This window comes from Symphalangus syndactylus, chromosome 13 (genome assembly GCF_028878055.3).
Source record: "Symphalangus syndactylus isolate Jambi chromosome 13, NHGRI_mSymSyn1-v2.1_pri, whole genome shotgun sequence".
NCBI classification, from domain to species: Eukaryota; Metazoa; Chordata; class Mammalia; order Primates; family Hylobatidae; genus Symphalangus; species Symphalangus syndactylus.
Window position 1 is genome coordinate 76334095 of NC_072435.2, and position 27082 is coordinate 76361176.

The 27082-nt window shown below is 34.1% G+C and overlaps 1 protein-coding gene and 1 non-coding gene across 8 annotated transcripts in view; one reads left to right on the top strand and one right to left on the bottom strand.

Annotated features, from left to right (window-relative positions):
* The window catches only part of ACSS3 (acyl-CoA synthetase short chain family member 3), a 515807-nt gene that overhangs the window by 240619 nt on the left and 248106 nt on the right, over positions 1-27082 (top strand). The window lies entirely within an intron of this gene.
* On the bottom strand, positions 8149-8255 carry LOC129461407 (U6 spliceosomal RNA). The gene has a single exon (XR_008650541.1). It is a non-coding gene; the product is annotated as a U6 spliceosomal RNA (small nuclear RNA).

Below are 27082 nucleotides of genomic sequence, written 5' to 3' on the forward strand. Positions count from 1 at the left end.
ATTTTGCTGCATGTGCATGCTTACACACACACACACACACACACACACAGAAACCATACCCGATATAATGTATCTAAATTATACAGAATCAAAATATTTTATTTATACATATATTAGAATTTTTATCTTAAAAGCATGAATAATTGCCTTAGTTCTCCATTTTTCATGTGCTTCAATCAACCTTAAATTTCATTCTTTAACTTTTGTTGCCATTATAATAGACTAGGACTACATAGTATATGTTAAATATGTTTTAAAAAGTGCTTTAAAATGCATTATCTTCACCAAGGTAAATTGTAGTTCTCTTTTAAACAAAAATGAAGGATGTGCAGAATGCTAATAAGATAAATGTTTATTTTTATGGTGTCCTACTTCTATTACAAACAACAAAGATCTTGAGAAATAAAAGATCAAGAGAACAAAGCAATAGTCTAAAAGAAAAGCTGAGCAGGGGCAGAATAATGGTAGCCTTTTCCTTTGGGCATTTGTGGCTTATATATTAAGCATTAGTGCAGTGTCTGTGAGAGATTGACTTATACAAAGAACACCAAATTGGAAGTAAAGGCCCACTTAAAGGAGATGTATATTGGTTAGGGACTATCTATCATCTGTGCTCCCGAGATCGGTTCTAACAAGGGATGATATTAGTACGCAGGCATTTGTGTTCCATTTCTTTTCCAGTTTTTGTTCTTGGAATGAGGTATCCCCATGAAACTCATTAAACCTCCTATTTCTGCAGCTGACACTCCACTCAGGCATGAATAATCTAAGGGGTAAATGGAATGTTGATATAAATATGCAAGCGTTTTTGATGAAACATAACATAATAGGTAACTAAGAAACTGAAAGAGACTCATAAGCACGAAAAAGAACATTGTATTACTTTATTATGTGTAGTTATGGGAAACTCTAATCTGAGTTTTAAATGCATGTTGAAATACATGTTAGAACTCTTTAAAATTGTTGAGTGCTCATACAGATGTAAGACAGCATTAATATAAATATTTAAGCATGAGGATAAGAAAAATCAAATAAATAATTGTAAATTTCTTTTCCTCAATCACCTTTAAAACAGGGTCTTACATACAAGGTAACCATGGGAGAAGGAGTCAGTATTTAACGTATTCTTTGGGGGTATTTGGATATCACTGTGAAAGAAATAAGCAGGGATTCGCGTATTCATGAAAACAGAGAAAGTGGACCAGCCACTCTGAATGAGTAATTGTGTAATATATCTCAAGGAAACGAATTCCAAAAAAAAAAGATTTTGTAAAGTGACAATTGGCACAACAATTAACACTCGTCATGCTGGCAAAAATTAATGATTCATAACACTCATAAGGAAGTAGAACTCATACTTTGTTGGTGATAGTGTCAATTTGAAAAATTCCTTAGGAGAGTAATTTGGCAATAGCTAGTGAATTCGAAAATAAGCACACTCTTCACTTCAGTATCTCCATTCTGGGTGCTGCCATAGAGACTCATGTGCCTATCTGAAATCCAGTGAAAAATTGGGTTCAATGTGGATACTGACATAAAAAAAAATAAAATATATTCCTTGTGGATTAAAGATTCAAATTTAAAAACCAAAGCTTAAGCAAATGTTAAAAAATGTATAGGACGTTTATTTTTCTTAATGGGCAGAGAAAAAAGCGCAATGAATACCACAAAACATATATGAAAACTTGTGGAAATATACCACGTTAAATTACAAGTTTTGTTTCAAAAAGGGAACTATCAACTAAAAGATGAATCTTAAACTTAAAAAAAAAAAAGAAAATGCACAAGATTGTTTTCCAATATATGAGAAATATAAAACGTATGAGCAGATAATTCACTAAAAATGATTTAAAAATATATTAAAAATGCTAAATCTTTAAAATGTTCTTACTATATCAAATGATAAATATGTGAGGTGATGGATATGCTAGTTAGCCTGATTTAACCATTTAACAATGTATACAGGTATTAAAACATCTCGTACTCTACTTATATATACAGCTATTATTTGTCAATTAAAAATGAAATAAAAATTTTCAAAATAAAAAATGCTAAACCCCATTAATAATCACAGAGTTAAAAATTTAAATGATATTTCTATACTATTTCACATCCAATAAATTGGCAAAATTGAAACAGTCTAATAATTAAAATGTGAGTAAACATATGTAGACTATTAATTCTCCTAAGATATAAATGTGAATGTAAACTAGCACAACCATTTTAGATCGCAATTTGGCAATATTTAGCAACTTTAAGATGTGTGCACATTTTAATTAATTGCATTTCTAGGTATGTCCCTCAGTAAAACTCTAGCACATGTGCTTGAAGTTACAGATACAAAATATTCATGAGTAATTAAAAAAATAAAATCTGATTAGCTTTTTAGTTGTCACCTTATTTCTGAGTTTTTCTAAATGTAATTTCATGTTGTATTTTTCATGTATGTATTTCTTAAGTCATTTTTGGTGTCTTTTAGTTCATTTTAAAATAGTAGGTGTAGTTTTGGTATTTATTTATTTGCCTATGTATGTAGATATATATCATGTGTGTATGTATGTATCTAAAGCATGTCTTTTCTGGGGTCCTTTCATTGCATGAGTATTTCGTTCCTTATTCTATTTTTACCTATGGAATTCAGGTTTAATATTTTTGCCTTGTTTATTTTTGTGTGAAATTCATGTTCCTGGACTTTTATTTTTTTTATTTTTTTATTTTTTTTATTAATTTTTTTTGCACACAAAACAAACATTTTCTAAAAATACATACAAACAAAAAGATGTGTATCAAACATATTAGGAAGGTTGCACATGGGAAGTCGGGGAATAGAAATGGGGGGTGGGAATTAAAATAAATGAGAGAGGGACTTTATATGGATCAGTGATAATAGCTCAATCCTCTATTTGACAAAGAAGAAGGAGAAGGAAGAGGAAGAAAAAGAAAGTGGGATAAAGGATCAGAAAGGGAGGAAAATAGAAAAACTTAGAGTATGACTCCAGGGTAGACCTATTTTGTTGTCACTGAGTTGGTTGGTTGGTTTGTCTGTTGTATTTTTCATATGTTTCGCCATGTTGGCCAGACTGGTCTCGAACTCCCAGCCATCTGAATCAAACACCTTTTAAAAGTCCAGGAACTCCCAGGAGTTCCTGGACTTTTAAAAGGTGTTTGATTCAGATGGGTTTTCTAACTCCGCAGAACTGCCTCTTCTGTAGTTTCCTGTAGTAGCTGCAGTTCTGGTTTTTCTTGTCTCTCAGTGCTTTCCAGTGGACACCTGTTGGCTGTTTGGGTGCTCTTCTCTTCTCACACCCATCTGTGCCCTCACTGCTTTGCTCTCTTTCCCCCTTTCTTGGCACCCACCATTACAAACACACAGATGCATGCACAGATCTTGTGGCTACTGCTGATTTATCTCCCAATGTGTTTATGTGTCTTTCAATATACTTTGTCACCTAGTATTTTAATAAAAATTGCCTGTGGATTTGGTTGTGTTAACTAAATGCTTTTCAGATTTTATGTGAGGATTTGGGAAGATTCAAAAACTAAGCTGTCACTGAAGCCTTTAAAAATACTAACAATGTAAAAATTCAGCAAAGAGGAAAGTGGATAAGTTGTAATATACAATAAACTACCACAGTCTTTAAAATGAACTAATTAAATATACCTAAATCAATATGAAGTTGTTTTAAAATGCTGGTCTTTAAGTATCAATATGACTGGGTACATCATATAAATCTTTCCCATCTCTTTCTTGTCACTTCTAAGAAAAATTTAAAAGCAAAAAGGAATTTTAAACAATATATGCATTCATTAGCTGCATAACAAACATAAAACTCAGCAGCTTAAAACAACAGTCATTTATTATTGCTACCACATCTGTAGGTTGGCTGAGCTCATCTGTGCAACTCTGCTTCAGGCTGTGGTGACTGTGACAGCTCTGCTTCTCCATTCATGTCTTTGTGTCACTTGAGGTAGTTATCCTTCATGTGTCTCTTATCCTCCCTGGACCAGCAAGCTAGCCAGGGCATGGTAATGTCAGAGGCTAAAAAATGAAAGTGGGAACTTGGAGACTGTCGAGATCTAGGCCTGGATCTGGCAGAGTGTCTCTTCTATCCACAGGTCATTGGCAAAACCAAGTCACATAGCCAAATCCCAGGTCAATAATGCCTATGACAAGAGGATGGAGGTGGGGACAGGTGAATAAGTGGGATCAAAAATCCAATCTGCCAAAACCTGCATATTCTATTTTTGGCAAATATATGCTATAACAATAACTCTCAGATTTAATATTTTATGTAAATCCTCCTAAAGCAATTGAGGTCAGACGACAGCTTCATGGAATAAATCAAATAAGAAACACAGTGGATCCAGTGGCACTAGATCTCAAAGGGGGAAAAAAAAAATTCCTGTAGGTAAGATTTATTCCCAACTTGTAACAGTCATATCCTTTCTTTGCCACCATAGGTGTCAGTAAATGCCCTCAAGTTCTCATTTAATTCTAAAGAGAAGTTGAGGCATAGCCTCAAAATGAATCACAGAAACAAGCCATAATTGTAGGAAGCAGTTTGTCTCTGTCGCAGCAGCAATGAAGCAATCTTTAGTGTGTGAAAACCTGATAGCCTGCAACTCTAAAGAATGGCAAAAAATTTTAACAATTGAAGAATACTTACCAGAAAAATGTATAATTACAATGCAGGTGAAAATTGTGGCCTAAAATTTAAAAAATAATAAAGAAGTGATCTCTGCGAGGAATATACAAACAATATTAGTAAAAAATCTACCAATGAATGTAATTATTTATTGTATTCTAAAAAATTGTATTCTAAAAATTTGCTAATAGAAGAGATTTTACGTGTTCTCATCACACACCCACAATGATAAATGTAGGATAATCCATATGTTAATTTGCCTGATTTAGCCATTCTACAATGTATATATATTTCAAAACATGTTGTTCATGACAAACATAACGAATTTGTATGTGTCAACTTAAAAAAATTAACAGTGTCAAGAAGAAATAGAGGGTTTATAGTGTGAGGTTTTCTAATGTTCTCTTGCCCATGTAACAATTAATTATATTTCTGAGTTTCAAAATAGATCTTTCTAAACTATATAACATTAGAAAATGTTATATTATGCTGAGATTATTGTAACAATAAAACTATAGCAATGCAATTATATAAACATTTTAAATTATAAATGCTAATATATTTTTATAAAAACAAATCCTTGTCTAGAATTGTTTTCTATTTTAATACTAAAAGTCAAATAAGTGGTAGAAGAAAACAGTAGAAAAAATATAACAAGAAACTATGGGAATGCTTTTTCAATAAGTATTCTTTGAAATATCACAGAAAACAAATGAGTCTATTAAAATAATGAAGATAAGATAAATATTTTATAATACATAAGATGAAATGTACATACTTATCTTAAAGATATACCAATCTAGAAGATATTACTTCAATTAATAACTTAAAAATTATTTGGAATTGTTATTCAACTCATGTCACAAGCCCCAAAGCAAACACAACTTTTATGTTCATCATATATTTTAAAAAGACAAAAAACATTAGAAGTCAAATGAGACAGCAGAGCTCAAAATCAAAGTAGGAAAAAAAGAGCAAAATCATTTTAAGAATGTAGAAAAAAATGGGAAAAAAAGGGAAATTAAAATCATGAAAAATAGAAATGAGAAAAATAAATACTATAGAATAGAAATAGAGACCTACTAGATATAGAGGGCCCAAGATATGATTCATGATGGCAATCTCTGACAAAGAAAACCAAATTAATGGATAGAAAAAAATATTTAAAGGTATAATTCAAGAAAACTTTCCTGAAATGAAGATTTGAAATCTACATACTGTAAGGGTAAACTCTGCGCCAGAAAAAAACAACTAGGAACAAGCAATAATGAAATATACCAGTGTCCTAGAAAATTCACTGTACTGCAGTGATAAAGAAATCATCTTTGGGCTAATAGGTAAAAGATCAAGTAATGTATATCAATCTAGGCACCCAGAAGTTGTTATTGTTATAAATATCTAAACACCAATTAGTGTAGCATCAACATTTGTAAAGAAAAAAGGAAAAAAAGAAATCCATTAAAAGCATACAGGAAAAATATATTAACTCAAATACACTAGAGGAAAGAGATGTTAATTCAATATTCTAAGACTTATTTACTGACATGTATTTGTTGCTATGGATTTTCCTCTGAAAATTGTTTTATCTATATGCCATAGGTTCTGATATGTAGTGTTTTTATTATTGTGGCTTTCAGATATTCAGCACATTTGGTTTATAACTTTTCTTTGTCCAAGAGCGTTAAATGCTTTTTGTCTTTAGTATTTGGTTGGTAGAGGCTTTTGGTTTTCTGGTGTTATTATTAATTACTATTTTCATTGCATTGTAATCAGACAATGTTGAGTGCAGTATTTCCACTTGGAGATACTCGCTGAGTTTTTATTTATGTTATAGTATGTAATCAATTTTATTATCTTCATGGTGCAGGGTTATATATCTATACATACACATAGACATGTGCACATAGATACATACATAAATATACATACATAAAATATCTGTTATTAATGTTACTAGGTTTAATAGATCTAAATACATAAGGGAATTTGGTAATTTTTTAGATGACATCTCAAATCAATGAAAAAATCTATAGATTATTTAGAAAATGGTGTCAGGACAACTACAAAATAACAATGTTGGATCCATTCCTCACCCACTATATTATGATACATTCCAAATAAATCAAAGATGAAATATAAAAAAGATAAAAATTTAGAAGAAAATATGTAGAATTTCAAAATAAACTACAACAGAAAAGATTGATGAGTTTGACTAAAATTAAAATTAAAAAATTCTCCATAACAAAAAGTCATAAGAAAATTCAAAAGGCAAATGATAAAGTGAGAAAAATATTTGTAGCTCACAATATTGACCAAGGGCTTATCATCTTAAGACATAAGGTTTTCCTGAACATTGATATGTCAAAATCTAATAACCCAATAAAAAATTAGGCAACATTGATAGAAAATACAAATGGCTCTTAAATATATGGAAAAATACTCCAGCTTGGTTATGACAGAAGAAATTCAAATGAAAATACATATAGATAGATTGTTTTTCACCCTTCAAATGGGCAAACATATTAAAGTTCAATAATACAATAGAAATATTAACATGTGGAAATTGGTATTCTCACATATTTCTGTTGGGAGTGCAGAGCAATTTAGCAATATCAGTTAAAATTCATATGTATATACCTGTTGAACTATCAGTCTTATTTCCAAGAATTTACCCTATAAATATAATCATGTAGGAAGCCCTTAATATGGGCCCCAGTGATCCTGCCTCATTGGGAATTTTCACACCCTTGTATAATTTTCATTTTCTTGAGTGGGTGTTGGACTTACTGACTTATTTCTAATGAGTAAAATATGGTAAAACCCATGAGATGTTGCTTCCAAGATTAGGTTACCAAGAGTATGACTTGGGCTCTATCTATCTATCTATCTATCTATCTATCTATCTTTCTTTCTTTCTTTCTTTCTATATTTCTCTTCTTTTTTTCCTTTTTTTATTATTATTATACTTTAGGTTTTAGGGTACATGTGCACAATGTGCAGGTTTGTTACATATGTATCCATGTGCCATGTTGTTTTGCTGCACCCATTAACTTGTCATTTATCATTAGGTATATCTCCTAATGCTGTCCCTCCCCCGTCCCCCCACCCCACAACAGTCCCCAGAGTGTGATGTTCCTCTTCCTGTGTCCATGAGTTCTCATTGTTCAGTTCCCACCTATGAGTGAGAACATGCAGTGTTTGGTTTCTTGTCCTTGCGATAGTTTACTGAGAATGATGTTTTCCAGTTTCATCCATGTCCCTACAAAGGACATGAACTCATCATTTTTTATGGCTGCATAGTATTCTATGGTGTATATGTGCCACATTTTCTTAATCCAGTCTATCGTTGTTGGACATTTGGGTTGGTTCCAAGCCTTTGCTATTGTGAATAGTGCCACAATAAACATACGTGTGCATGTGTCTTTATAGCAGCATGATTTATAGTCCTTTGGGTATATACCCAGTAATGGGATGGCTGGGTCAAATGGTATTTCTAGTTCTAAAAAATATGGAACGCTTCATTAATTTGCATGTCATCCTTGCGCAGGGGCCATGCTAATCTTCTCTGTATCATTCCAATTTTAGTATATGTGCTGCTGAAGCGTGCACCTATCTTTCTGTATTTCTATCTATCTAATTTGTCTATAATCTGTTTATCATCCAACTGTCTATCACACTCCCCTCCCTCTGGCAGAATTATTGCTCTGGAAGAAGCAAACTGGCATGTTGTGAGTGGTCCTATGGGGAGATTCATCTGACACAGAAGTAAGAAGTAAGACCACCCAACAGACAGTGAGGAACTAAGACTCTCAGTCCATTAACCTCCAAGGAACTGAATTTTGCCAACAACCACATGAGTGGGCATGAAAGCAAATTTGCCCCCAGTCAAACCTTCAGATGAGAACACAGACTTGGTCAACCCCTAATTATAGCCTTGTAAGAGTTATTGAGACAGAAGAACATATCTAAACTAAAACTGAATTCTTGGCTCACAGAATTCATTATACTACAATAGCTAATTCATATGTGTAAAATTATGTATATATTTGTTATATACTGCTGCATTATTTGAAATTGCTAAAACACAGAAACAACCTAAATATCTATCAGAAGAACAGCAGTTGAATATGTTAGGGGACATTCATAAGACGAAACATGATACTATACTTAGAAAAAATAAGAATGTTCTTTATGCACTGATATGAAAAGATAATCCACATATAATTAAGTTATAAAAGCAATGTACAGAACAGTGTGTATACCACACTACCATTTGTTTATGCATTTAAAACATTTCTGAAAGGATACACAAGAAACTAGTAACCATGGGTACCTATTTTGGGGGACTGAGGTGGGTGGAAACTGGGTGTCTAAAGTACAGAGGTGGGAGGAGGACTTTTAACTCTGTAACATTTTTCACTTACTGACTATGAAACAATGTAAATAGATTAGCTATTCCACAAATTAGTTAATTGTTTAAATGCTTAAATGGAAAAATAAGTAAAATATATGTAACAGAAGTGAACTTACTTTTTAAAAACAAAACATAATGTTGAACAAGAAATAGAATACAATTGGGTATACATATATACCACATAGAACACAATTTGCTTTTTCTTGTTATTGTTATATAATACAATTATATAACAATAATACAATTTGCTTTTTCTTATTGTTATATAAGCAAATATCAATAAATTATATATTATTGATTTCCCTGCTATTAAAATACATACAAATACATATAATTATTTTAATATTTATATTTTAATATAAATATCATCTGTGTATATTGAATAAATACATATTCCATATATTAAATATATATTAAAATATATTTTAATATCAGGCAAATCAATAATATGTAATTTATTGATATTTGCTTATATATTAATAATTCAGAAGTATAATGGGAATGATACTCAATTTCAAATTTAGCTTCCTGATTATTTTTGGAAAAAGGAGGTGAATAGGATTGGGAAAGGGGACCCAGGGAACTTCCACTGTATCTTTTATATTTTTATTTCAAATTAGGGCATATAGATTGAAAAAGTTCAGGCCAGGTGAAGTCGTATGCCCAGTGCTTTGGGAAGCCCAAAGCCCAGGTGGGAGGATCCTTTGAGCCCGGGAGTCTCAGTGACTGAGCCCAGGAGTCTGCAGTGTGCTATGATCAAGCCACTGCACTCCAGCCTGGGCAGAAAGACCTCATCTCTAAGCAAAAAAGAAATAAGAGAAAGCTCAAAGAAGAACAGATGTATGGATATACTTAGTGATTTAAGGTAAATAAATTATTTTAGGAAAGTCATTTAAATATATTTTATATTTTAATGATATTAACATTATCTGTGATTCTGTAAAAAATCATATAAAATTTAAAGGTGGTTATAAATGGAATAGTCATTGGACCTATTTAAGAGCCTTCATACAAAGAAACATAAAAGCTCATGTAGCCATCTTCAATATTAGAGACTATGAAAGTAAAAAAGCCAGTGTGATTAGGACCCATTCATTTTTAATTACTTTACCAAGGTAGTTTTATTTTACGTTCATATTAGCAAATGAATCTATAATGTAGCTGAAGATCACTTAGGATAAACAAAGCATTGTAAGCTCACTATAATAACAAAAACTAAACCAAACAAAACCAAGTATAATATTTCAAGCAAAGCAGAACCAATAATAAGTATATACACTCAAATATGAGTAATTCTTATAACACCAACTTGATAAAATCTGGGTATTTTTCTGGAAATCAGGTGTCTTCTTGTTCAACCTATTAACCCAATATAAGAATAGTCTCTATAAGACCCCTGAAGGATGGTGTTTCAGTTTTTATTTCTACTCAGTTGGTTCTAATTATGCCCTCTTGGCTATGCAGAGCACATTCAATTCCTCATTGTATAAATCCTTTCAAATATTTGAAAACTGTTTAAAGTATCTTCTACAACTTCCATTTCAAAGCTATACATACATAATTCTTAATAATTTTTTTGATAAGTAGTCCTGGTGTTGATTAACTGTCTTTTAAAGTGCTTCAGTTTGTCAAATTCCTTGTAAATTTGGTCCTCAAAATTCATTCTGTGACTACAGGCAGAATTTAGGAGTCGAAGAGTCAGCTGCTTACAGGTATTAGATAAATCAGGTTTGGTTTAGATCATAGTGAATTAGACTGCCTACCATGGTTTAAAGACAGTACATTAGTCAGATTAACTGCTGTAACAAACAATCCCCAAATCCCAATGATTTAACAGAATAAACATTTATTTATTTTTATGTTACAATGAAGATTAGCATGGGAACTCTGCTCCATGTAATAAATAGTTCAGGGGTGCTGGGTGCTGTGGCTCACACCTGTAATCCCAGCACTTTGGGAGGTCCAGGCGGGCGGATCATGAGGTCAGGAGATTGAGACCATCCTGGCTAACATGGTGAAACACCGTCTCTACTAAAAATACAAAAAATAAGCTGGGCGTGGGGGCGGATGCCTGTAGTGCCAGCTACTCGGGAGGCTGAGGCAGGAGAATGGTGTGAACCTGGGAGGCAGAGCTTGCAGTGAGCCGAAATCGCGCCACTGCACTCCAGCCCGGGTGACACAGCGAGACTCCATCTCATAAATAAATAAATAAATAAATAAGTTGTTCAGGGGTCCAGGCTCCTTCCATGTACTGCCCCCATTATCTATTATATCTATTCATCTATAGTTGAAGTCTTCCAACTATATCCTTTGTATGAGTCTGGCTTACAAGATAAGAAAGTGATTACTTATCATCTTATAGGCAATTTTTCCTGTGGTCATTCCTTAAAGTGACATACATACTTTTAACTATATTTGATTGGCTCAACTCTATCAAACAGCCATACCTAATTTATTGGGAAATGCAATCTAGTTCTGTGCTCAGAAAGAAAAAATAAATAAGATTCAGTAAGTACATAGCATTGCTTTTCTCCAGAGGATGACAGGTACCCAGCTCAAAACTATTAATAGCACATGGGTATGTTGGCCCAGTGTTCCCATATCTTTAAATTTTCAAGGGATACTGAAATTTTGTTTTCTTCATTAATGTGACCTCTCCTAATTTTTAAATGTTGACAACTAAATTACTCTTTTGAAGACCTTGTGTGAGCCAAAATAAAATATATGTCTATGAACTAGATCCAGTCCGTAGGTCAACAGTCTGCAAACTTTGGACACACTACAACATTCTAAGAGTGAGCATTGAGGGGTATCAAAGTTCAAGATCTCTTCTTTTACGGACTGCAGGTACACAATGTTTTAACATTGTGCTACCATGATAGTTGGAACTCATAAGAAGAGTTAGTGCGTGGTGCCACAGAAGCCAAGGAATGGGGTGAGATTTTTGTATACAGCAGTAGTCAACAGGGTCACATCCAGTAAAGCAGGATGAGAACTCAAAAGCCATTGGATCCCACAAATCAAAAGCTGAGGCCAGCCACAACCCCAAAGTAAAGTCATGCTTCCTGTCCTCTTGAAAATTGCAGTGCAGTTGGAGAGAGGCTGCATACAAACAGAAGTGCCTTCAAGATAATACAACCCGCACTTTAGGAGGCCGAGGCGGGTGGATCACCTAAGGTCAAGAGTTTGAGACCAGCCTGACCAGTATGGTGAAACCCCATCTCTACTAAAATACAAAAGTTAGCTGGGCATGGTGATGGGTGCCTATAATCCCAGCTACTTGGGAGGCTGAGACAGGAGGATTGCTTGAACCCAGGAGACGGAGGTTGCAGTGAGCCAAGATCACACCACTGCATTCCAGCCTGGTTGACAGAGCGAGACTCCGTCTCAACAACAACAAAAAAAGATAATACAACCCGGAATTTGTGGTATAGATTGACTACAACAAACTCCAGAAAGATAAATCATCATTCTGAAGTGTGGTAGTTAAGAAAAGCTTTATGAGGTAGGAGAGACTTGAAGTAGGGCATGGATAACTTAATAATGGAGAACCTGAATATATTCACATAAAAGTGGACATGTGGTAATAAAAGAATGAACAGGAATTCTAAAAAGCTCAAATTAACCCTCAAGTTCTGCCTTAAGCAGCTTTCTGAATGTCAGAAGCTGTTGATTATTTACCAATCACTATTCTTACTTTATTTTCTGTTTTTAGATCGGCACAGGACTTGCTTGCTTTAGGTTTGACCGTATGTCTAAATCCTAGCTAGTGGATATAAGGAGAATAAGGTATGCAACTTCCTGGAAATGCTTTCAAATAGAGCCATTTTAAATTAATCTCTCTCTCTCTCTCTCTCTCTCCCTCTCTCTCTCTTTCTCTCCTTTCTTGCTGGTTATAATGAGCATTTAACTGCTGAAGCTTCAGCAGCTATTGGGGCCCTTGAGGTGGACTTCGAAATGATAGCCCCTTATAGCACAGAAGCAAGAATAAGGAGCCTGGAATAGAAATTTTGGACCCCTTGAATGGGAGAAAGAAACAACTTGTCTCTTGTTTATGCCACAGTTATTCTGTTTGTTTATTGTTATTGTTTTCTTTTTCTTTTTGCATTTTTTTTCTATTTCTGGACATATGACTTCACCTCCCTGACCTGGAATATCCTTAAAATGAGGGACATGAATTTATTTAGATAGCCCAAATGATGACTCTGTAGTTTAGCATTCTGCATGCTTCAGCAGAAAATTGTTTAAATTTACTTCAGTAATTGTACCATGTCACAGATTTCACCACATCTTGTGTAAAATGTAAAAATTTAGGTATTTGTTTGGATATTTTCAAATAGATATTTCTCTTGAGAAAATATGTGTGATATGCATCATACTTAGAATATATTATAATAGGAATTAGAATAGAAAAAAGGTTCCAATTCTACTCATTCATTAATATCATACTAAAAACCAACAATTACATCATTAATGATGGTGTTAAATTTTTTATAAATGATTCTTTAAAATTGGTGATTAACATTAGCATCCATGAAGTCAACATTTCCCAGTCAGTTCATTTGAATACAAATCTTGATAAGAAACTAACAAAATATGCATACTGAGGTAAAATAATTGTTTATAGCACCTTTTTTGGAAATCAACAAATAATAATTGTATATATTTATGGAGTACAATGTAATGTAATGCTTTGATATATGTATACATTGCATAAAGATTCAATGAAGCTATTATTTATATTTTTATCTGACAGATTTACCAAAACACATTATAATAAGATAAGCTCTGAGACATTTCAAACAAGCATATAAACAAAAACATTTATCTTTGTTTAATCAGTTATTTATCTGACATATTTGAACATAACAATATTTCTCTTCAAAAGAGGGCTTGGGAAACAGTTCTAGGTGGTATACTTTTCCAGAATTCTTTCTTTATATCCTGCTGCTTCTCTAGTAAAGTAAAGAAAGCCCCAAGGTAACAGATAAGTTAAAGTTAGTTTGGTATTTCACAGTACATTCCACAGGAAAACGATAAACCACAGCTTGAGGTTCTTGGAGGAAAACAGCAATGATCAGCGAGCTCCATTTAGACACTGCACATTTAATTTTGCCTTTTGGGCTGTGTTTCTTGGAGGCAAAGCTGAGTTTTGATTCAGAAGTACCATTATCGTATTATGAGCATCAGTCAGACATTTGACATAGGCCAGGGGCTTTATGTCTGGGGAGAGAAATTTTAAGAAGAGAATTTGTTTTAGTGGTTGCCTCTAGGCTTTTTTTTTTTTTTTTTCTTTTTTGGCTGTAAACCTTACAATCTTACATAGGCCATCAATTTTTTATTTTATTTCTCTATTTTTTTTTTTTTTGAGACAGAGTCTCCCTCTGTAGTACAGGCTGGACTGCAGTGGCGCCATCTCGGCTCACTGCAAGCTCCGCCTCCCGGGTTCACGCCATTCTCCTGCCTCAGCCTCCCGAGTAGCTGGGACTACAGGAGCACGTCACTACGCCCGACTAATTTTTTGTATTTTTAGTACAGACGGCGTTTCACCGTGTTAGCCAGGATGGTGTCATCTCCTGACCTCGTGATCTGCCCGCCTCAACCTCCCAAAGTGCTGGGATTACAGGTTTGAGCCACCGCGCCCGGCCTCAAATTTTTTTTAGTCAATAAAAAATGGAAGCAAGAGACTAAAGTGAGAAAAAGGACAATAGAATACAAAAAAAGCAGTTAGTGATTGGAAACACCTCCTTTGTGGTACAGCATAATTTTTTTGTTGTTTTAAATGTTTTGTCTACCAAGAGAACAGAAACCTTCCACAGGGACTAGGAGATACCATCTGGTGATTTTATACAGTATTACTAGGGAAAAAAAAGTTATATTTCTCCCCATTGTAATATGTCTAAAGATCAATTTTTTTGACATTTCAGTAATGTGCCCAGGAAAACACGTTTTTTTCTTTAGTTTCTTTTTAGAATTTAAGAAAATAGTCTAAAAGCTGTTTTCATTATTTAAAACACTAAAGCTGTTTTCATTATTTAAAACAACTCCACAAATTTGTAGTACCAAAGGAATGGAAAGTAAAACTGATACATATCAAGAATCATAAATCCCTAAAGTTGTTGAGTCCAACACATTTTGAGAAGTGTCCTCAAAAATTAACATTAATATTTTTCATCTAGAAATCATGATAGCTATCAAAAAGTACAAAGGGCCGTGTTACAAACATGTGGATTTTGAATATATAGAACCGATGGTAGGTTTTCATTTATTCAATTGCTTTACAAATGGGTGAATCAAACATCTGGTAAGATTTTTATTTTAATTTAATTTGGACTTCTAATTCTCATTATAGTAAAATGGGTGCTGAACACCTAACAGAATGCCTTTATAGACACATAATGATGACAATGTAGGATTACTGATTTAAAACTGCTTTTCCTGGGGAAGGCCCAGAAATCAGTAAGTGGCAAGTAAAATGTGAAACATTTGCTTAGAAACAATTTGTCAACTTCATGTTTCAAAATATATAAATGATCATGTATCGATGTGTTTGGTAATGATAATCATTGAGTTATGTTGATAGGTAAAATATGGGATATGTTGTGCAGGGAAAAACAAACATCTGTCGGAGGTCAGACACGAGGCTACCAATTTTGTTTTTTACCCAAATTGAATTCCACTGGGTTGTTAATAACTTGACTAAGAGGTGACCATTTCTGTTTATTTTTGGAACCTGCACATTTTATGTGATTACAAAAAAAATGCATATGCAACTCAGACTGGAAAATACACTCAGCTGTAGACCTGAGGGTTGTATTTTTAGTTTGGATTCAAATGTTTATTTGCCGTTCACAGTATTTCATGAAGACCTTGAACTTATGAACCCATACCACTCTACATGGCTGGTTTAACATGTGCAATGTTTGATTGCTTTTCTGAATGGCCACTAATATTAATTTGTGTATACAGTTCAGAATATTCTATTTTGAAATCCAGCATAACATTTCATTTCAATCTACTGATTTAGTCCTCTAGAGAGGACAGAGACTATTAAATTTGCAAAGTCTCTCAGTGCTATTCCTGTATCTAATAGAAATAGCCAATTGAAAATAACTCCCGTGGTTTCCCAGGGATTCTAACTGTACCTTATTACATAATGTTCATTTTCTGAGACATAATGTAATCATAATTAATTTTGGGCTTATTACATTGCTGTACTAGTCTTTATGGATGATTTTTTTATGAGAATAAATCCTTAAAGCTTCTAAAGAAACAATGAGGTCCTACTTGTTGTTAATGTCATACAGCTGCTGTTGTGAAATGCATTGCTTTCAGTGAGTTTCCTAGGTGACAAGTTGTTTGTTTAAGTATCAAACACGACATTTTGAATAACATGTATGTTAAAATCAGCTATAGACCTGAGGTCTATATTTAAATTAACATTACAATTAATAAAAATAAATGAAAATAAAATAAGCATTTTACTTAAGTAAACAGTTACCTACTTGCTTTTATAAACAAAAAATATCAAGCATAATATCGCCCTTAACAATTTAGAGTCATTTTCATGACCATCGATTTTTGGCTTAGCATTAATATTATTGTTTTTCTATTTCTCCCCTTATTGTTATTTAGTTATTGTGTAATATTTTAGTTTGCCAGGGCATTGCTGAGCACATGGGAAGTTTTTAAATTTTATGGAATGAATATATGAATTCCGAAGTGAAGCTTTCAATTCTTCTCCTTTTAACTTGACATAGTCAGCAAAATAAGATAAGCATGATTGCCAAAAATGTGTATTTATTATATTGAATGTTGAATCAAAGGACCAGCCAATAAAGAAGATGCTCAAATCTTGAAATACTTATTATTTTGTTGGGCCAGAACTTTTTTCACTTCCTATAAAGTTCTCAGATTTCTTACCGGTGTTCCAGTTGCCAAAGGTTGAAGTCACCACTGAATGAATCAGATTTTATTTCAATGAGAAAATGATATGTGGAAAATAATGCATTGTGCCCTTGGGCAATACCAATATGTTAACAAATACAGGTTGTGTATCGCTTATCTGAAATGCTTGGGGCAATAAGTGTTTTGGATTGTGCATTTTTGCAGATTTTGGAATATTTATAGGTACATAATGAGATATATTGGGGATGGGACCCAAGTCTAAATATGAAATTTATTTATGTCATATATTTATGCACATAGCCTGAAGGTAATTTTAAACGTTTTAAATAATTTTGTGCATGCAGCTGGGTTTGTGTACATCAGATAGCAAAGGTGGTACTATCCCAGCCACCCATGTGAACAATCTGTGGTTGTTTGGCATCACCATCATTCCTGACCCTGAATTTATATGCTACCCATAAGCAATCATTCTCTTGCACTTATTCACACATAAATACTTAGCAGCAAAAAAAAAAGATAATGACAAACCACTCATACAGTGAAAAAATAATGTGCTCAGTATAAGTTAGTTGCACTGTTGCATTGCCAGAATACCTATATCAGCTGTTAGACAACAGCAACAACAGACAAAGGTAACCTTTTAGTTTCTACCTACAATGCCATGTTTTGATTAAAAGATTACCGTACATTTGTTTTTTGTTTATAGATGAGAATAAACATCAGAAGTAGTTGTGGGATCAGGAAGTGGGTCCTCCAGGGTTGAGGTGGCATTCTGCTGGATGGCTTTTAAAAATGTTTCCTCCAGATTTATCTGCCTTATTAACAATATTTTTTGTCTTAGAAGTCTCTTTTGATTTTATAACCTGACATTATTTCTGGTTCTCTTATGAATGTGCACTATTCTAGTCCTTCAATAAGCCCATCACACATATTCACCATGTTGTCTCTAGGCACTTCTGCAGTGTTAACAAGGTCATTTTCACCATCGATATTATTATGATCACCTTGATTTGGAACAATTTCAGTTATTTCATCATTGGTTGATGAATGAACAGCTGCTGTCTTATTATTGATGTTAAAAACTTTTTTTTTGTTTAGTTTATATGTTTCTTTTTTTTATTTTTTTATTTTTTATTATTATACTTTAGGTTTTAGGGTACATGTGCACAATGTGCAGGTTTGTTGCATATGTATCCATGTGCCATGTTGTTTTGCTGCACCCATTAACTCGTCATTTAGCATTAGGTATATCTCCTAATGCTGTCCCTCCCCCCTCCCCCCATCCCACAACAGTCCCCGGAGTGTGATGTTTCCCGTCCTGTGTCCATGAGTTCTTATTGTTCAATTCCCACCTATGAGTGAGAACATGCGGTGTTTGCGATAGTTTACTGAGAATGATGGTTTCCAGTTTCATCCATGTCCCTACAAAGGACATGAACTCATCATTTTTTATGGCTGCATAGTATTCCATGGTGTATATGTGCCACATTTTCTTAATCCAGTCTATCGTTGTTGGACATTTGGGTTGGTTCCAAGTCTTTGCTATTGTGAATAGTGCCACAATAAACATACGTGTGCATGTGTCTTTATAGCAGCATGATTTATAGTCCTTTGGGTATATACCCAGTAATGAGATGGCTGGGTCAAATGGTATTTCTAGTTCTAGATCCCTGAGGAATCGCCACACTGACTTCCACAATGGTTGAACTAGTTTACAGTCCCACCAACAGTGTAAAAGTGTTCCTATTTCTCCACATCCTCTCCAGCACCTGTTGTTTCCTGACTTTTTAATAATTGCCATTCTAACTGGTGTGAGATGGTATCTCATTGTGGTTTTGATTTGCATTTCTCTGATGGCCAGTGATGGTGAGCATTTTTTCATGTGTTCTTTGGCTGCATAAATATCTTCTTTTGAGAAGTGTCTGTTCATGTCCTTCGCCCACTTGTTGATGGGGTTGTTTGTTTTTTTCTTGTAAATTTGTTTGAGTTCATTGTAGATTCTGGATATTAGCCCTTTGTCAGATGAGTAGGTTGCCAAAATTTTCTCCCATTCTGTAGGTTGCCTGTTCACTCTGATGGTAGTTTCTTTTGCTGTGCAGAAGCTCTTTAGTTTAATTAGATCTCATTTGTCAATTTTGGCTTTTGTTGCCATTGTTTTTGGTGTTTTAGACATGAAGTCCTTGCCCACGCCTATGTCCTGAATGGTATTGCCTAGGTTTTCTTGTAGGGTTTTAGATCTAACATGTAAGTCTTTAATCCATCTTGAATTAATTTTTGTATGAGGTGTAAGGAAGGGATCCAGTTTCAGCTTTCTACATATGGCTAGCCAGTTTTCCCAGCACCATTTATTAAATAGGGAATCTTATCCACTTCTTCCAGCTTACTGATGATGCTGAAGGTATCTTTTTGGCATATGAAATGAGGTGAGACTTTTTTTCTCATTTGACATACAAAATCTTTCAAAGTCACCACCTTGCTCATCATCATCACTGAATATAGTCAGAGGCCAGAGGTTGTGCCAGGCACACACAATTGTGTCTTTAATCTCTGTGTTCCAAGCAGTGGAAACAATATATATAGCATAGTATTCTTCATGCTAAACGCTTTATGAAAACCTTCCTCACCCATGCCTCTGTTAATGGCTGCTATCATGCTATTGAATAGTGTTTTTGGTCAGGCTTGATGGTTCATGCCTATAATCCCAGCACTTTGGGAGGCCAAGGCAGTCGGATCACTTGAGGTCAGGAGTTCAAGACCAGCCTGGCCAACATGGCAAAACCTCATCTGTACTAAAAATATTTAAAAATTGGCCAGGTGTGGTGGTGGGTGCCTGTAATCCCAGCTACTCAGGAGGCTGAGGCAAGAGAATCGTTTGAACCTGGGAGGTGTAGGTTGCAGTGAGCAGAGTTAACATTACTGCACTCCAGCCTGGGTGACAGAGCGGGACTCTGTCTCAAAAAAAAAAAAAAAAAGTGTTTTTATATTTACTCTCAGTGACCTAAAGATGCCCTGGTTATATGACTGAAATAATGATATTAAATTTGGGAGAGAGTACGTGGCACAAACATCATTTTTGATGAGAATTTTAGCCAGAGAATGATCAGAAAGTTGCCAAGGAATAACAAAATTTTGCAGTCATTACCTAGTCCAGCTTCCTGTTAGTGAGTATGAGCTGTTGGTTTAAAATATTTGTGAAACTAATGAGAAAACATATCCCTGGTGATCCATCCCTTTTTGCTAGCATAATAATGGACTGGTAAGAATTCACTCTTTGAAAACAGCAAGAATGCAAGCTTTGGCTGATCACAAGTTTACACTGATGTGTGCCTGCTGCATGAGCATATCCCAGGGCAATTATTCTGTCCTTGGCATCCTAATTCCTATAGAGACTGTCTCATCAGCTGTAGCCCGTGTCCTTCTGAGACAATAATGCCAAAGCAGTTAAGTTTCATCAGTACTATAGACTTGTTCCTGGTCAGATTTTCATTAGCAGAATGATGAATGAATTTCTCTGGTACTTTGTGATCAGCAGATGATTTATCACCACAAAACTGTAAAAATTAATGCCATGTATTTTTTTAAATTTCTGCAACCATCCTATTGAATAGTTACCATTCCCTTCAACTTTCAGTTCATCGTGATAGATCTTTGCTTGTTTTATGATCAGCATACCATTAAGTGGCACGTTTTCATTATGATGTTGATGGATACACATTTTCAGTATGTGATCAAGATCTCCATTTTTAAATTTATGCAATGTTTTTCTATTTTTCATTGGCTTCTGTTCATCACTTTCAGGATAGAACTTCAACAGTTTATCCTTCTGGTTCTTCAGGTCATATGTGGGGGTCTAACGCCATACTCTTCTGTAAGACATTTCACACTTAACAGCACCATCCAGTTTCTCCAACAGCTGGACTTTCTGTGCTATAGATAATCATAAATACCTCTTCTTTTTCTTATCATTACTCGCAGAGTATCTGCAGGCTTTTTTGACATTATCAACAATATCTTTACATCACAGAGCAGAGAATAAGCAACGAACAAACAAAAACCACAATGAGTAGGCCTTAGCCCCATGTGGGGAATGATGGGAAGCCTGTGGTTGCCATGTCTGTCCACATATGTCATTTTATTATCTTTTGTAAGCCTGTTTGGCATGGAGAAGATTGGGTGTGTGTAAAAAGATACATGGCAGCTGAAGGGGGATAGGATGAGTTTTCCCTTAGGATTAATAAGTAAGTTGTGTGTTTGCACTTAAGTTTTGACTACAGTACATCACATGGTTGGGTCAACTATAAAATTTTCCACTTGTGGTATCATATCTGCACTCTAAATGTTTTGGGTTTTGGAGTATTTTGGATTTTAAATTTTCAGATTAAGCATGCTCAACCTTATATGTGTTGCCTTGAGTGGTTACTATATTTACTCATTGTTAGATATAGACAAAATGTCACACATAAAAATTAAAATCTCTTCTCTTTCCACATATGCGGCTAGAATCAAGTCTAAATAATAGTTCCCTGAGAGAATAATGTTGCATATGTTAAAAACTGCAAGATTTGTGAGTGTTCTGTCGGAAAGTCTCCAGGTTTCTTTATATATTACCAAGCTGTTCACTATGATTTGGTTCTTAATGATATTTCTTGGGCTGAATATATTGATACTCTGAATATGTATGTATACACACATATATGTCTAGACATGCTATTGTATCTGTACTGTGGGAGTCTGGGATGTATCTCTAACACTCATTGTGTTCATATACTTGGAGTCATTATTTCCAGCCTCAATGATTTAATTAAGCTGGTAATAAATTAGGCAATGATCAAAAACAAACAAACAAAAAGTAATGTTAGATAATCATTTTTAGAAAATATCTGGATACTTTTGCAATGATTTTTTCATTTAGATTGTTGAATACTTTATAAACTATAATTACATTGGGACAATTATTTTATTTCCCTTTTTGTGTTTTTTTCTCTTAGTTTTAGAATTTTTGCTATAAAGTTTTGAAGAATCAATCCTAAAAGATGCTTTAATTTTAATCTACAATTCTGATTGTAATAATCTTAATTTTATTTCATGATTCTTCCTGAAATTTTGAAATAAAATGACAAATAATTAAGAAATAGGTATATCGTTTTAAGATTTTTAAATGGATGTCAGTGAAATGTGTTTTATGAAGAGCAGCATAGACTTGTGTTGTGGTACTGATGTAATCTCCAGTTGACAGGCTGTCTTGGATTTAGATGGCACCTGTCTAAAAGCTGGAAAGCTTTGTGCTCATAGAACCTTAAGTTGGAGTCTGCAGCCTCCTGAATCTGAGGATATTTTCTATGGTTTTACAATAGCTTGATATACACAATTTAAAATCTGTGCTTCATTCTGTATGTGCTGAGTAGTAATTTTCTTATTAATAGTTGTAAATTCAACAACTAAAAATTCAATACTTAGAAAAAAGAGACATCAATTCCCTACATTATAAAGAATGCCTGAGAGGATATGATCCCCTTGAAGCTGATTACAGGGTAGACATATATCTCAGCCATTCCTCATTATTAACCTAGTCTCCATCTCACCCTCAAATCCACTTAGGCAGAACTCCAGGGAATAAAGAGGGTAATTCCAAATTGTGAATTACTAGGCCATGGAAAAGCAATGTGGCTTTCCCCTTCTTTTCTTTAAGAGTGGGGACATCATGCTTACCAAATCCAAGAGAGAAGGCCTCAAGGAGTAACATTCCCAGAAAATAGAAGCCAACATTGTTATCTTATTGCTCAGTTTAATGTTTCACATGCAGCGAACATGGAGATTTGTGCCTATCTGTGCAGAGGTAAGAGTATTATAGAAATTATGAAGATAAATTGGATTCATTAAACATTTCCCCAAATTATAGGCTTAATATTTTTTTCTGAACCTAGTCTTCCTTCCTTCTTTCCTTCCTTCCTTCCTTCCTTCCTTCCTTCCTTCCTTCCTTCCTTCCTTCCTCCCTCCCTCCCTCCCTCCTTCCCTCCCTCCCTCCCTCTCTCTTTTCTTTCTTTCCTTTCCTTTCCTTTCCTTTTTTTCTTTTTTTCTTTTCTTTTCTTTTCTTTTCTTTTCTTTTCTTTCTTTCTTTCTTTCTTTTTTTCTTTCTTTCTTTCTTTCCTTTCTTTTCTTTTCTTTTCTTTTTTCTCTTTCTTTCTTTCTTTTCCTTCCTTCCTTCCTTCCTTCCTTCCTTCCTTCCTTCCTTCCTTCCTTCCTTCCTTCCTTCCTTCTTTCTTTCTGAGATGGGGTCTCTCTCTGTTATTCAGGTTGTAGTGCAATGGCACGATCTCAGCTCACTACAACCTCCACCTCCCAGGTTCAAGCGATTCTCCTGTCTCAGCCTCCCGAGCAGCTGGGGCTACAGATGCACATCGCCATGCCTGACTAATTTTTGTATTTTTAGTAGAGACGGGGTTTTGCCATGTTGGTCAGGCTGGTCTTGAACTCCTGACCTCAGGTGATCCACCCACCTTGGCCTCCCAAAGTGTTGAATTTACAGGTGTGAGCCACCATGCCCTTCCCTAGTTATTTCAATAAGATAATACAATTTATCTAAACAATTTAAACATTTTATAAATGTTAATGAAAATAACTTTAAAAGTGAAATTGTATTAGAAATATATAAATGGTATTTTTTTAGAAATAACTTTTTTAATGGGATCAAAATATCCAAAAGAATTAGTTCAGCTATGCAGAGATGAATATTATTTAATGTCAGAATGCAACAAAGTCAGCATTAATTCCATTCTATTTTTCATTTTTATAGTATACAGGTGAAAAATACTTTCATAAATATGCTGATATTAATCACAGTATTTTTAATATAAGTATCACTTAATTATTTGAGTCCTTCTATGTTATAAGTAAAAAATAACATAGTAATTTATAATAATGATTGTTAATAACATATTAATGGATAGCTCAATTAGATCCTCCTTCAATTTTGTCAAAAGCAAAGAATTTGAAAACCACTGATTCCCAAAAGAATCTACTACGTAGTGGTCAAACTCATTTATTTTCTCCACATCTAGGAAGTATTCTGAAATGGCTTTACTAAGGTTTATCAAATGACAATTGTCTGTAACTATTACTCTTTCACTAATATCTAGTTTAGCTGAAGAATAGCTAAGACTTATACAATAGAGTCTTTAGTCTTCACCATGTGAATTAGAAGAAGTATTTCTTGATATGACTTGACAACATAGATTTTAACTACCTTGTCGCATAATGCATAGAAAATCAGAAAGAATTTATAAAAATTTCATCCATGGGCTTTTTCCATGGATAGTTTTTGGTTATCTCAAAACATGTTCAAATTATACTTAAAAAATCTACTTCATTAACCTACACTGCTTCAACTCTTCAAAGCTTTTCTTTTCAGCTAATGTCATGTCCCAAGGGTAAGTGTTGAGAATAGCTGAAGAGAACTGCTTACATTTAGATACACAGAAAAAGATGTTTTCCGTACTCAAAAAATTTAATAATATGCTGTTGGCTTTCCTCTGGTGGAATTATCTCAAAATTAACACATTATTTGATAGTTGTAGGAAGATGAAGAAGTGAGGTCTTTAAATATTAATTATCAATGCCCATCTGTTTTAAATGCTTTTCTTTCACCTTTAACAGAAATATCTATCAGATAGGGAAAACACAACTCTTAAGATAGTTTGTGTTTCCTTGGTTATCTATTAAAAGTGATTTCTTTTCTTAGACTAATATTTCATATTAACTTTGTTTAATGTCTGGAGACATTTTGAGGTGTGTGCCTTTCTTTTGTGAAGCAGGATAAAAGAGATAGGAAGAGGAATGTGGAAGAAGGAAAACTACCTTAATTTCTTCCACAGATTCACTCTCAGATAGATCAGTCTTAGGAAAAAACGTATATGAAATTGAGTATATGGAAATTGATATTCTTAAAGCTATCTTTCTCTTTTATTCATTTTAAAGTTTGGCGTTATAGGTATTTCCAACCTGAGTCTGAAGACTGACCAAAGGGTATTGGAAAAGCAGGGATTGGAGAAAACTTAAACTCTTTTTGTACCCCACCAATTCAAATTCATCAATAACCAGATGAATAGATGGATGGATAGTTGGATAGAGATGCATGTATGTATAAACATGTTTTTGACAATCTGATAGATTCCTTTATAATCACGCAACTGCCTTGCAGTTTCAACATGTTCGTGTTTATGGTCTTATTAGTCCAAGATAAGAAACTACGTTTAGTAGTTAATGGCAGTATTTTCCAATCTAGGGTCCATACATCCTTGGTGATCCACAGATAACATCCTCAATTTTCTGCAAGTTTTCGTGTCTGAGAAATCCTGGCTAATGGACATAGTCAATAAGAGCTCAGGCCATCAGAGCTAGTCACACATGAGTCAAATTATAGCTCCTCCCCTTACTAGCTGTGGATCTTTGGAAAAGTTACCATCCCCCTCTGAATCTGTTTTCTGATCTGCAGAATGAGAAATGTAATGTAAAATGTTCACTTCCTTTTATGTTGAATTAAGAGAAACATTTCATTCACCCATGAAAATCAGAGAGCCAAATATGCTACTTCAGAATAACAGAAACTCCTTGCTATTCTGATGTTTGGGTTCTGGATATAATTAGTAAAAATAAGGTACAATACTTCAAAACTAATGGTACTAGTTTTGTTAGGCATTGTGATAAATTTTTTCTGTACACTTAAAGAAGGAGAAATTTTATATTGCTAAAAACTAGTCAGCCCAGCAGCTAACAAGAAATTTTGTTTTATAATAGAAAGTAGAAAATATATTCATTTCATCAGATGAATTTAGATGAAGATTAATTCTAATTGGAATATGTATTTTATGATATGATTTCATAATATGGGTTTTAACTATCAACACAGCTTTTCATTAAATCAGACTCCTTTGAAGCCCAAATTGTTCTTTTTCTAGATAGGAAATTGTCCAGTAGAAATATATTAAGCAGAGAATATGGAGTATGTGGGAGACGAAATTATTAAAAATGAGCAAAAAGCATTTTATTTTATTTATTATTATTATTATACTTTAAGTTTTAGTGTACATGTGCACAACGGGCAGGTTTGTTACATATGTATACATGTGCCATGTTGGTGTGCTGCACCCATTAACTTGTCATTTAGCATTAGGTATATCTCCTAATGCTGTCCCTCCCCCATCCCCCACCACACAACAGTCCCCAATGTGTGATGTTCCCCTTCCTGTGTCCATGTGTTCTCATTGTTCAATTCCCACCTATGAGTAAGAACATGCGGTGTTTGGTTTTTTGTCCTTGCAATAGTTTGCTGAGAATGATGGTTTCCAGCTTCATCCACGTCCCTACAAAGGACATGAACTCATCATTTTTTATGGCTGCATAGTATTCCATGGTGTATATGTGCCACATTTTCTTAATCCAGTCTATCATTGTTGGACATTTGGGTTTGTTCCCAGTCTTTGCTATTGTGAATAGTGCTGCAATAAACATACGTGTGCATGTGTCTTTATAGCAGCATGATTTATAATCCTTTGGGTATATACCCAGTAATGGGATGGCTGGGTCAAATGGTATTTCTAGTTCTAGATCCCTGAGGAATCGCCACACTGACTTCCACAACGGTTAAACTAGTTTACAGTCCCACCAACAGTGTAAAAGTGTTCCTATTTCTCCATATCCTCTCCAGCACCTGTTGTTTCTTGACTTTTTAATGATTGCCATTCTAACTGGTGTGAGATGGTATCTCATTGTGGTTTTGATTTGCATTTCTCTGATGGCCAGTGATGATGAGCATTTTTTCATGTGTTTTTTGGCTGCATAAATATCTTCTTTTGAGAAGTGTCTGTTCATATCCTTTGCCCACTTTTTGATGGGGTTGTTTGTTTTTTCTTGTTAATTTGTTTGAGTTCATTGTAGATTCTGGATATTAGCCCTTTGTCAGATGAGTAGATTGCAAAAATTTTCTCCCATTCTGTAGGTTGCCTGTTCACTCTGATGGTAGTTTCTTTTGCTGTGCAGAAGCTTTTTAGTTTAATTAGATCCCATTTGTCAATTTTGGCATTTGTTGCCATTGCTTTTGGTGTTTTAGACATGAAGT